Source organism: Oncorhynchus mykiss, chromosome 30 (genome assembly GCF_057628025.1).
Source record: "Oncorhynchus mykiss isolate SJ-2025 chromosome 30, ASM5762802v1, whole genome shotgun sequence".
Lineage (NCBI taxonomy): Eukaryota > Metazoa > Chordata > Actinopteri > Salmoniformes > Salmonidae > Oncorhynchus > Oncorhynchus mykiss.
This window is the reverse complement of record NC_143051.1, coordinates 13,072,501-13,085,000: the sequence shown is the minus strand read 5'-3', so window position 1 is coordinate 13,085,000 and position 12,500 is coordinate 13,072,501. Positions and strand designations below refer to the sequence as shown.

Sequence of the window (12,500 nt, the reverse complement as noted above, 5' to 3'; positions counted from 1 at the left end):
TTCCTCCCTCTGTTTTTAGAGCTGACACTGCAGGTATACATACTGTACTGCAGTGGAGGTTCCTCAGAGGAGGATGGGGAGGACCATAATCTCAGTGAATTTTAGATTATTTTTTTAATTAGACATTTAAAAAGTTATCATTTTTAGATAAAACTATAGTAAATATATTCACGTCACCCAATAACTGATTAAAACACACTGTTCAACGAAGATATACAATAATCTCAACATCCGCCTCTGGCTACATTGATTTCTATACAAAATCTATTTTTTGTTGAAGAACCCCTTTCATTGCCCAAATTAGATTCAAGCTTTTGGGGAAAAGCTGCTTCGATCACGTAATGGAAGAAGGTCTGCGTATTCAAACTGCGCCGGACAATGACAAGTTATTAAGAAGAAACAGGGATTTTTGGCCATATAAGAGTTGGCCATTGTAAAAAATGGGTCGTTGCGGGATGAATCAAGGGGGCATGATGGGAAAGGAAAGTTCCCCTGACAAGGGCAAGCTTTCTGAGGTAAATACACATTGTTTTAAGTTTCTACTGTCTTCTCTGGGACGTCGAAATCATTCAGCTTCCATCGCATCATCCAAAGGTTGAAAAAATCATTTTTTTCGCCGGATAAAACCCCAGACATCAGTTGTCGCTTGCAATTGTTAGTTATCTTTCAGGTATGTGGATGATGAAGGCTTTATTCAGTAAAGTTTCTTGGGCTACTCTGTCTGTGTTTGACTTTGTGAATTCTGAGATTATTTTAACTTCATGAAACGTGTTGCCCAAACCTACGATGGCGCTGCTGTAATGGAATGGATCTGACACAGTAGTTGTATTTACAGCTCAGTCCCTTCTTGTTCCCTGATTAAGAGGAGATGGCCACTCCACTCCACCTCCAGTGTCAACTTTCTCCTGATATGAACTGAAGCCACGTCGCATGTGCCCTCTTATCCACTGGCTAATTGAATGTTTCCTCTCCAAGCACTGTGAGTACACCTATACATTTTCTCTCATTGCTGTATGTAGAGTCAATCACACACAAACACAATCACATTATTACACATCAATGTGATTTCACTCCTTGCTTGGACTAAATCATTCTTAGCTCTTTTGTCTAAATGTGTTTTTTTGTCCTTCCAGTCCGATCCTGTCCTGCCCTCAGAGGAGGAGGTGGGCTCTTCACCTACACCATCCATACATGATGAGCCTGTCCTGCCCTCAGAGGAGGAGGTGGGCTCTTCACCTACACCATCCATACATGATGAGCCTGTCCTGCCCACAGAGGAGGAGGTGGGCTCTTCACCTACACCATCCATACACGATGAGCCTGTCCTGCCCTCAGAGGAGGAGGTGGGCTCTTCACCTACACCATCCATACACGATGAGCCTGTCCTGCCCTCAGAGGAGGAGGTGGGCTCTTCACCTACACCATCCATACATGATGAGCCTGTCCTGCCCTCAGAGGAGGAGGTGGGCTCTTCACCTACACAATCCATACATGATGAGCCTGTCCTGCCCTCAGAGGAGGAGGTGGGCTCTTCACCTACACCATCCATACATGATGAGCCTGTCCTGCCCTCAGAGGAGGAGGTGGGCTCTTCACCTACACCATCCATACACGATGAGCCTGTCCTGCCCTCAGAGGAGGAGGTGGGCTCTTCACCTACACCATCCATACACGATGAGCCTGTCCTGCCCTCAGAGGAGGAGGTGGGCTCTTCACCTACACCATCCATACACGATGAGCCTGTCCTGCCCTCAGAGGAGGAGGTGGGCTCTTCACCTACACCATCCATACATGATGAGCCTGTCCTGCCCTCAGAGGAGGAGGTGGGCTCTTCACCTACACCATCCATACATGATGAGCCTGTCTTGCACTGAAGCCTCTGACCACCTCGACCCCTGTCCTGTCCTGCACTGAAGTCAAGCCTCTGAACACATCATGCCTCACACCCACATTCAATCACTGCTGTGATCCCTTCCCAACACTATGTATTTAGCCCTCTCATTTCCAATCCTCATTATATGTTGATATAATTGACGTATGTAACCTTCATTTACCTAGGCAAGTCAGTTAAGAACAAATTCTTATTTACAATGACGGCCTACCGAGGAACAGTGTGTTAACTGCCTTGTTCAGGGGCAGAACAACAGATTTTTACCTTCTCAGCCAGGAGGTTCGATCCAGCAACCTTTTGAAAACATTTCTTTATCAAATGCTTTAGGTTAAAATGATTGTCTTTGATGATTTTTGAAACACGATTTGTTGTCTCCGTGTGGTCAGCACCTACATACAGTACCAGTCAAAAGTTTGGACACAACTACTCATTCAAGGGATTTTCTTAATTTTTTTGTATTTTCTACATTGTAGAATAATAGTGAAGACATCAAAACTATGAAATAACACATATGGATTCATGTAGTAACCAAAAAATTGTTAAACAAATCAACATTTATTTTATATTTGAGATTCTTCAAAGTAGCCACCCCGTGCCTTGATGACAGCTTTGCACACCCTTCGCATTCTCTCAACTTTCATGTCTGCAAACCATATTGCCCCAAACCCCCTACTGTCCCCTATCATGTCTAGAAACCCCCTACTGTCCCTGTCATATCTATAAACCCCCTACTGTCCCCTATCATATCTATAAACCCCCTACTGTCCCCTATCATGTCTATAAACCCCCTACTGTCCACTATCATATCTATAAACCATCTACTGTCCCCTATCATAACTATAAACCCCCTACTGTCCCCTATCATATCTATAAACCCCCTACTGTCCCCTATCATATCTATAAACCCCCTACTGTCCCAAATAATGTCTATAAACACCCTACTGTCCCCTATCATATCTATAAACCCCCTACTGTCCCCTGTCATATCTATAAACCTAATGTCCCCTATCATATCTATAAACGCCCTACTGTCCCCTATCATATCTATAAACCCCCTACTGTCCCCTATCATATCTATAAACCCGCTACTGTCCCCTATCATATCTATAAACCTTCTAATATCCCCTATCAAATCTAGAAACCTTCTAATATCCCCTATCATATCTATAAACCCCCTACTGTCCCCTATCATGTCTATAAACCCCCTACTGTCCCCTATCATATCTATAAACCCCCTACTGTCCCCTGTCATATCTATAAACCTTCTAATGTCCCCTATCATATCTATAAACCCCCTACTGTCCCCTATCATATCTATAAAACCGCTACTGTCACCTATCATATATATAAACCTTCTAATATCCCCTATCATATCTATAAACCTTCTAATATCCCCTATCATATCTATAAACCTTCTAATATCCCCTATCATATCTATAAACCCCCTACTGTCCCCTACCATATCTATAAACCCCCTACTGTCCCCTACCATATCTATAAACCGTCTACTGTCCCCTATCATATCTAAAAAACATATTGCCCCAACCCCCCTACTGTCCCCTATCATATCTATAAACCCCCTACTGTCCCCTACCATATCTATAAACCTTCTACTGTCCCCTATCATATCTATAAACCATACGGCCCCAACCCCCTTACTGTCCCTTATCATATCAATACACCTTCTACTGTCCCTTATCATATCTATAAACCATACAGCCCCAAACTACCTACTGTCTCCTATCATATCTATAAACCCCCTACTGTCTCATATCATATCTATAAACCCCCTACTGTCCCCTACCATATCTATAAACCTTCTACTGTCTCCTATCATATCTATAAACCATACGGCCCCAAACTCCCTACTGTCCCCTATCATATCTATAAACCATACGGCCCCAAACTCCCTACTGTCCCCTATCATATCTATAAACCCCCTACTGTCTCATATCATATCTATAAACCCCCTACTGTCCCCTATCATACCTGTAAACATTCTACTGTCCCCTATCATATCTATAAACCCCCTACTGTCCCCTATCATATCTATTAACCCCCTACTGTCCCCTATCATATCTATAAACCCCCTACTGTCCCCGATCATATCTATAAACTCTACGGCCCCCAAACTCCCTACTGTCCCCTATCATATCTATAAACCCCCTACTGTCCCCTATCATATCTATAAACCATACGGCCCCAAACTCCCTACTGTCCCCTATCATATCTATAAACCCCCTACTGTCTCATATCATATCTATAAACCCCCTACTGTCCCCTATCATACCTGTAAACATTCTACTGTCCCCTATCATATCTATAAACCCCCTACTGTCCCCTATCATATCTATAAACCCCCTACTGTCCCCTATCATATCTATAAACCCCCTACTGTCCCCGATCATATCTATAAACCCTACGGCCCCCAAACTCCCTACTGTCCCCTATCATATCTATAAACCCCCTACTGTCCCCTATCATATCTATAAACCATACGGCCCCAACCCCCCTACTGTCCCCTATCATATCTATAAACCCCCTACTGTCCCCTACCATATCTATAAACCTTCTACTGTCTCCTATCATATCTATAAACCATACGGCCCCAAACTCCCTACTGTCCCCTATCATATCTATAAACCCCCTACTGTCCCCTATCATATCTATAAACCTTCTACTGTCTCCTATCATATCTATAAACCTTCTATTGTCCCCTATCATATATATAAACCATACGGCCCCAAACCCCCTACTGTCCCCTGTCATATCTATAAATCATACTGCCCCAAACATCCCTATTGTCCCCTGTCCCCTGTAACCTGTCTCCTGTCCCCTGTCCCCTGTAACCTGTCCCCTATCCCCTGCACCCTGTCCACTGTCCCCAGCCCCCATTCCCCAGCCCACTGTCTTCTGCACCCTGTCACTTAACCCCAGAACTCTCCTACTCTACCCCCTTAACTACTCTCCACCGCCACACTCCAGCTTCCCTAGCCTCTGACCCTCAACCTCCTGTGTATAAACACTGAGCTGTGAGTGTGTGACCTCACTGACGCTTGTCTCGGCTCAGCAGCATGTCGAGGGGTGAAAGGTCAGCGGGCTCCGTGGAGAAGCACTGAAGCGGTAAACACGATACCACCCACAGGGACACAGCGACAATACAACCTTTATCACATACAGCTGGCAGTGTGTGTGTGTGTGTGTGTGTGTGTGTGTATGTGTGTGTGTGTGTGTGTGTGTGTGTGTGTGTGTGTGTGTGTGTGTGTGTGTGTGTGTGTGTGTGTGTGTATCAAAGGCCTTGGGGCTCCATTATGTCTGTAGATCAGTCTGTGCTGAAGGGCAGGACTGTTAAAGCACTATAGTACTCTGGAGAAACAGAGAACACACTGTCATTCTCTCTCCTCTCTCTGTCTGTCTCTCCCTTTCTCTCTCTGTCTGTCTCTCCCTCACTCACTGTCTCTCTCTCTTTCTCTGTCTCTGTCTCTCTCTCTCTCTGTCTCTCTCTCTCTCTCTCTGTCTGTCTCTCCCTCTCTCGCTGTCTCTCTCTCTTTCTCTGTCTCTGTCTCTCTCTCTCTCTCTGTCTGTCTCTCCTCTCTCGCTGTCTCTCCCTTTCTCTCTCTGTCTGTCTCTCCCTCTCTCGCTGTCTCTCTCTCTTTCTCTGTCTCTGTCTCTCTCTCTCTCTCTGTCTGTCTCTCCTTCTCTCACTGTCACTCTCGCTATCTCTGTCTCTCTCGCTCTCTCTCTCTATCCATTTCTCTCTCCTCTGTCTCCACATTTCCCCTTCTCGAACTGTTCCCCTCTCTATCCCCTCTCCTTCATCTCTCTCTCTTCCTCACTTCCGCTCTCCCCCTCCATCCCTCCCTCACTTTCTCTATCTCTCACCCTCTCTCTCTCTCCTCACTCCCTCCCCCTATCCTCCCTCACTCTGTCTCCGTCTCTACTTACTTCTTCTGACAGTAAAAAAAACCCAACTCTCCACCTATCACTCTTGGGCCTGCACTCGTTCTCTCTCTCTACCTCTACCTCTACCTATCTCTCTCTCTCTCTCTCTTTTTTATGTATCTCCCTTTCCTTTTTGGAAGGAAAGGGAGATCCCTCACCTAAAATGACCTTGTAGATAGAGGGAAAGAGAATATGAGAGTTAGATCAAATAAGGCATGAGTGGGAGAAGGAGAAAGGAGTTGAGGTTGGGACGGAACAGAAAGTTAGAAAACTCAAGGCTATAACAGAGAAATCCCTAGCCTCATTAAATAACTCAAGGCTTTAACAGAGAAATCCCTAACCTCATTAAATAACTCATAAACCCTACACTGTGGCATTCACAGCACTTCAATCCTTCTGATTGGCTTATCTACTGGCCCATTTCCTGTTTCCCCTGCAGTGTGTTCCTGCTTAGCATGGTGTGTGTCTGTGTGTGTGTGTAAGGCCGTCTCACATCACAGTACCTAGCACTAACCCCATCCATTAATTAGGCCCCTGTGACAACCTCACAGTGTAACACCATAAACAGGAGGGGCTGGAACAGAGACAAATGAGAGGGGGGTCAGAAAGAAGGGAATACGACGGAGAATAGATGGGGAGGGGGAAAACGAGGGAGAGAGGGAAAGAAAGAGAGAGGGAACAAGAGAGAGGGAGTGAGAGAGGGAAAGAAAGAGAGGGAACAAGAGAGGGAGTGAGAGAGGGAGAGACAGAGAGAGGGAACAAGAGAGGGAGTGAGAGAGGGAGAGACAAAGAGAGGGAACAAGAGAGGGAGTGAGAGAGGGAGAGACAGAGAGAGGGGACAAGAGAGAGGGAGTGAGAGAGGGAGAGACAGAGAGAGGGAACAAGAGAGGGAGTGAGAGAGGGAGAGACAGAGAGAAGGAACAAGAGAGGGAGTGAGAGAGGGAGAGACAGAGAGAGGGAACAAGAGAGGGAGTGAGAGAGGGAGAGACAGAGAGAGGGAACAAGAGAGGGAGTGAGAGAGGGAGAGACAGAGAGAGGGAACAAGAGAGGGACTGAGAGAGGGAGAGACAGAGAGAGGGAACAAGAGAGGAAGTGAGAGAGGGAGAGACAGAGAGAGGGAACAAGAGAGGGAGTGAGAGAGGGAGAGACAGAGAGAGGGAACAAGAGAGGAAGTGAGAGAGGGAGAGACAGAGAGAGGGAACAAGAGAAGGAGTGAGAGAGGGAGAGACATAGAGAGGGAAGAAGAGAGAGGGATTGAGAGAGGGAGAGACAGAGAGAGAGAACAAGAGAGAGGAAGGAGAGGGTGAGGAGAGAGGAAAGGAAATTAAAAGTGAAGGACAGAGAATGAGGGCAAATAAAGGGAGAGAGAGAGAGAAAGAAATAATTATAAATCGGTGGGAGACTCAAATGGATTGATAGAGATGAGGAAAAAGGGAAGGAAATGAAAGGGAGAGATAAAGCCAGTGACAGAAAAGAGAGAAAGAGATTTGTTTTCTTTACCACTATGAGAGAGAGGCATCCACCATGAAAGAGAGACAGCCACTATGAGAGACAGCCACTATGAGAGAGAGTTATCCACCATGAAAGAGAGACAGCCAGTATGAGAGACAGCCACTATGAGAGAGACACAGCAACCATGAAAGAGAGACAACCACCATGAAAGAGAGACAGCCAGTATGAGAGAGAGACAGCCACTATGAGAGAGAGACAGTCACTATGAAAGAGAGACAGCCACTATGAAAGAGAGACAGTCACTATGAGAGAGAGACAGCCACTATGAGAGAGAGACAGCCACTATGAGAGCGAGACAGCCACTATTAGAGAGACAGCCACTATGAGAGAGAAACAGCCACTATGAAAGAGAGACAGCCACTATGAAAGAGAGACAGCCACTATGAGAGAGAGACAGCCACTATGAGAGAGAGACAGCCACTATGAGAGAGAGACAGCCATTATGAGAGAGAGACAGATAGTATGGGAGAGATACAGCCACTATGAAAGAGAGACAGCCACTATGAGAGAGAGAGAGATATCCACAATGAGAGAGAGACAGTCAGTATGAGAGAGAGACAGCCACTATGAGAGAGAGACATCCACTATGAGAGAGAAACATCCACTCTGAGAGAGAGACAGTCACTATGAGAGACAGCCACTATGAGAGAGAGGTAACCACCATGAAAGAGAGACAGCCACTATGAGAGAGAGGCATCCACCATGAAAGAGAGACAGCCACTATGAGAGAGAGGTATCCAACCATGAAAGAGAGACAGCCACTATGAGAGACAGCCACTATGAGAGAGAGGTATCCACCATGAAAGAGAGACATCCACCATGAAAGAGAGACAGCCACTATGAGAGAGAGACAGCCACTATGAGGGAGAGACAGCCACTAAGAAAGAGAGACAGCCACTATGAAAGAGAGACAGCCACTGTGAAAGAGAGACAGCCACTATGAAAGAGAGACAGCCACTATGAGAGAGAGACAGCCACTATGAGAGAGAGACAGCGACCATGAGAGAGAGACAGGCACTATGAGAGAGAGACAGCCATTATGAGAGAGAGACAGATAGTATGGGAGAGATACAGCCACTATGAGAGAGAGACAGCCACTATGAGAGCGAGACAACCACTATGAGAGAGAGACAGTGACTATGAAAGAGAGACAGCCACTATGAGAGAGAGACAGCCACTATGAGAGAGAGACAGTGACTATGAAAGAGAGACAGCCACTTGTTACTGTTGCAAATGCTAATGATAGTGGGGCAGTATACATACAAACACCCTGTATAGACACACATGCACACACATGAACACACACACACACACACACACCCACACACCCACACACCCACACACACACACACACACACACACACACACACACACACGCACACACACGCATGAACACACACACACACACACACACACACACACAGGCAGGGTTTGTAAGAGGCTGAGGGATAAGAGTGTGTGTTAAATGAAACAAGTCTGACTCGTGAGCATAAAAGCTTTCAATGAGTGAAAAAAAGCCTGTATGTTCAAGGTTGTCTACAAACCAACATCTGTGGTGATTCATCATAGATAGAGAATGAGAAAGACAATCAGGTAGAGAGGGAATAGAGAGAGGGGAGAGAGAGAGAGAGAGATAGAGAGAGAGAGTTAGAGTTAGAGAGACAGAAACAGAAACAGAGAAAGAGCTAGAGAGAGAGGGAGAGAAAAATAGAGAGAGGGAGACAGAAAGAGAGAGAGAGAGAGAGAGAGAGAGAGAGAGAGAAAGAAAGAAAGAGAAAACTAAAGACAGGGAGGCAGAAAGAGAGAGAGAGAGAGAGAGAGAGAGAGAGAGAGAGAGAGAAAGAAAGAAAGAAAGAAAGAGAAAAATAGAGAGAGGAAGGCAGAAATAGAGAGGGAGATAGAGAGAGTCTCTGTGTGTATGTGAGAGAGAGATAGAGAACATCAGGTATTCAGGGGAAAAACAGCAGGTAGGAAGGGAATAAGCATTTCGCTACACTACGCAATAACATCTGCTAACCATGTGTATGTGACCAACAAAATTGCATTTGATTTGATTTGAATGCTGTGAAAAGAAAGATTGAAAGAGATGGATAGAGGGAGGGGGGTAGAGGGAGGGATATAGAGGAAGGGTGATAGAGGGAGGGGGACAGAAGGAGGTGGATATAGGGAGGGGGGTAGAGGGAGGGGGACCGAGGGAGGTGGATATAGGGAGGGGGATAGAGGGAGGGATGTAGAGGAAGGGTGATAGAGGGAGGGGGATATAGGGAGGGGGATAGAGGGAGGGGGATATAGGGAGGGGGATAGAGGGAGGCGGATATAGGGAGGGGGATATAGGGAGGGATATAGAGGAAGGGGGATAGAGGGAGGGGGATATAGGGAGGGGGATAGAGGGAGGGGAATAGAGGAAGGGGGATAGAAGGGGGGATAGAGGGAGGGGAATAGAGGAAGGGGAATAGAGGGGGTATAGAGGAGGGGGTAAGGGGGGGATAGAGGAAGGGGGATAGAGGGGGGGATAGAGGGAGGGGAATAGAGGACGGGGAATAGAGGGAGGGGAATAGAGGGAGTGGGATAGAGGGGGGATAGAGGGAGGGGAATAGAGGGAGGGGGATAGAGGGGGGATAGAGGAAGGGGGATAGAGGGAGGGGATTAGAGGAAGGGGGATAGAGGGAGGGGGATAAATGGAGGGGGATAGAGGAAGGGGGATAAATGGAGGGGGATAGAGGAAGGGGGATAGAGGGAGGGGGATAGAGGGAGGGGACAAATGGAGGGGGATAGAAGCAGGGGGTAGAGAAAGGGGGACAGAAGGAGGGGGATAGAGGAAGGGGGGATAGAGGGAGGGGGGATAGAATGAGGTGGATAGAGGAAGGGGGACAGATGGAGGGGGGATGGAGGAAGGTGGATAGATGGAGGTGGATAGAGGGAGGTGGATAGAGGGAGGGTGGATAGAGGGAGGGGTATAGAGGAAGGGGGATAGAGGGAGGCGATAGAGGGGGGGGGTAGAGGGAGGGATATAGAGGAAGGGGGATAGAGGGGGGGTAGAGGGAGGGGAATAGAGGAAGGGGGACAGAGGGAGGGGATAGACGGAGGGGGATAGAGGGAGGGGAATAGAGGAAGGGGGATAGAAGGGGGGATAGAGGGAGGGGAATAGAGGAAGGGGGATAGAGGGGGATAGAAGTGGGGATAGAGGGGGGGATAGAGGGAGGGGAATAGATGACGGGGAATAGAGGGAGGGGGATAGAGGGAGTGGGATAGAGGGGGGGATAGAGGGAGGGGAATAGAGGGAGGGGGATAGAGGGGGGAATAGAGGAAGGGGGATAGAGGGAGGGGGATAAATGGAGGGGGATAGAGGAAGGGGGATAGGGGGAGGGATAGAGGGGGGGATAGAGGGAGGGGGATAGAGGGAGGGGATTAGAGGAAGGGGGGACAGAGGGAGGGGGGATAGAGGGAGGTGGATAGAGGGAGGGGAATAGAGGAAGGAGGGTAGAGGGTGGGGGATAGAGGAAGGGGGGACAGAGGGAGGGGGATAGAGGGAGGTGGATAGAGGGAGGGGAATAGAGGAAGGGGGATAGAGGGGTGGATAGAGGGAGGGGAATAGGCGGAGGGGGATAGAGGGGGGGATAGAGGGAGGGGAATAGGGGGAGGGGGATAGAGGGAGGGGAAGAGAGGAAGGGGGATTATTTGAAGTGGGGATAGAGGGAGGGGGATAGAGGGAGGGGAATAGGGGGAGGGGGATAGAAGGAGGGGAATAGGGGGAGGGGGTAGAGTGAGGGGAAGAGAGGAAGGGGGATTATTTGAAGTGGGGATAGAGGGAGGGGGATAGAGTAGAACATGAGTGGTAGAGAGTTGTGAGAGAGGGACAGATATTCAGGCAAATGAGAGATAGAGAGATGGACAGAGTGAGGGGGGAAAAGGAGGATTAGAAGAATGGCAGCATGAGGTCACTTACACATTACTCTTTCCTTCTCTCTTTCCATCCCTCCTTCCGGCCATCCCTTTATCTCTCCCTACAGACAGGTACAGTGTGCCAGAGAGGGCAGCTGACCCTGGCTGCATTCATCATCCTTCTGTAGAGATTCATACAGAAGGATGATCGCATGGACTGATAACCACACACACACACACATAGAGCCAGATAAGAACCAGACACCCATGCACAGCGGCCGAAACCAGCAGGTATTTGCAGTGGTTTGCGGGTTGCAAGTCTGTGTGGATATTCCCCGTCCTGAGCCCATTGAGCCCCATTCAGCACCACAGAGAGAGAGTCTTTACGGTGACAGGCAGCCCATCCATAACAAACACTGGTCAAAGCTGGTGGCTAATCCACCAACCAATCAATGATGACATAAGGAGAGGCCTCTGACTAGGAGTGGAAATGGAGGGAGGGAGAGAGGATATAAACAGAGATAGAGAGGTAAAGAGGGGTAAGAGAACAGATAGGAAACACATGACCGGGTGTTGGTGGACAGTAGATGCTCATAGGAAGAGAGGGAGGGGGCAAAATACGCTCGCACACACACGCGCACACACACGCTCGCACACACACTCGCACACACACTCGCATACACACGCTCGCACACGCGCACACGCACACACACGCACACATGCTCACATACACACATGCACACACTCGCACACACACACACACACACACACGCACACGCTCGCACACACACGCGCACACACACGCTCGCACACACACTCGCCTCGACACGCGCACACACACGCACACACACGCACACACGCTCGCATACACACATGCACACACTCGCACACACACACACATGCACACACTCGCACACACACACACATGCACACACTCACACACGCACACACACTCGCATACACACACGCACACACACGCGCTCACGCACACACACACACACACACACTCACACACACACACACACACACACACACACACCTAGCCTGCGTTATGGCCCTGCCTCTATCAGTTAACATATATCATACTAGGAGCGAGCATTCCTGTACTCTCTATTTCTCTGTTAATAACCTGCTGCTTATATACCTGCAGCTAGCCATGATACTAGGGGAGTGTGTTCAGTGAGTGTGTGTGTGTGAGTGTGTGTGTGTTTTTGTGATTCCCTTACATGATCTTGTGCTGACGCCTCAGGTAAGATTCAGCAGAGGATTCCTA

At 48.1% G+C, this 12,500-nt stretch overlaps 1 long non-coding RNA gene across 1 annotated transcript in view; it reads left to right on the top strand.

Moving 5' to 3' along the window:
- LOC149970207 (uncharacterized) overlaps positions 1-12,500 on the top strand; it is a 422,622-nt gene that overhangs the window by 247,641 nt on the left and 162,481 nt on the right. The window lies entirely within an intron of this gene.